Here is a 1,066-nt window from a genome sequence, read left to right on the forward strand (position 1 = left end):
ACACACACACACACACACACATATATATGTATATATATATATATATATATACACATATATATATATATATAGACTCCCTTCAGTCATGAATAATCATGGGATTGCACCCGGAAAGTTCCCCTCTGAGGCACAAGTCCAGGCAAAGTTGTTTTACGGAACACCAGCAGTTGCCCATGCATATCAGCCTCTTCACACCACTGATGTTATCCAAGGGAAAAGAAAAGGCCGGTACAACTTGGCACCAGTGATGTCGCAACTCACTACAACAAAGTGAAATAAAGGGTCTTGCTCAAGAACACAAAATATAATCCGGTCAGAGAATCGATTCGACTACCTCATGATTGTGAGCTCGATGCTCTAACCACTGAGCCATGTGCCTTCACTAATGATGGTAGCATGAAATATTGTAGTAGTAGTGGTGGTGGTGGTAGTAGTAGTAGTAGAAGCATTAGGGTGTTGCAGTGGTGCTCTGGAATTTGTCTGGGTTTGGAGGAAGTTTTCATATATTGTTGCAGGGACTGTGAGGATTGAAGTTTGCCACAGCAACAAACTGTGTTCCTTGCATGTTTAAGTGGTCTTTCCTTTTTAACATTTCAGTTTTATTGTGTAAGTGCTCTTTGGTTGTGATCTATGTTACGTTTATCAATTCATTTTGCAAGCTCCCTGATGTGAAATCATGTGTTGAAACAGATATTGTTATATTTCAGGGATGGTCATTTTATTTATTTAATTTATTTGTTTGCCAAATAAACACACACACGCAATATATTTGTTTCCTTCACTCATTTATTACTGTTCTTATTTTATTATTTTAACTCATGTCCATTGTCCGGAAATCTTTTGTCACACTCTTCAGCAATACTTCGTTTTCATGTTTGCTCTTGCTCTACTTTCTCCATTCTGTTCTTCTTTAGAAGTAATAAACGAGTGAAGAAAAAATATATATATATATAGTGCATGTGTTTATTTGGCAAAAAAAAACAAAAAACAAAAAAAAAATTAAAATTAAAATTAAATGACCATCTCGAAATACAACTACAATAATAAGCCTGTCACTCAATTACCA

At 35.6% G+C, this 1,066-nt stretch overlaps 1 protein-coding gene across 1 annotated transcript in view; it reads right to left on the reverse strand.

The window, feature by feature from the left end:
* LOC106878262 (crystallin J1A) overlaps positions 1-1,066 on the reverse strand; it is a 387,015-nt gene that overhangs the window by 57,961 nt on the left and 327,988 nt on the right. The window lies entirely within an intron of this gene.

This window comes from Octopus bimaculoides, chromosome 5 (genome assembly GCF_001194135.2).
Source record: "Octopus bimaculoides isolate UCB-OBI-ISO-001 chromosome 5, ASM119413v2, whole genome shotgun sequence".
Taxonomy (NCBI): domain Eukaryota; kingdom Metazoa; phylum Mollusca; class Cephalopoda; order Octopoda; family Octopodidae; genus Octopus; species Octopus bimaculoides.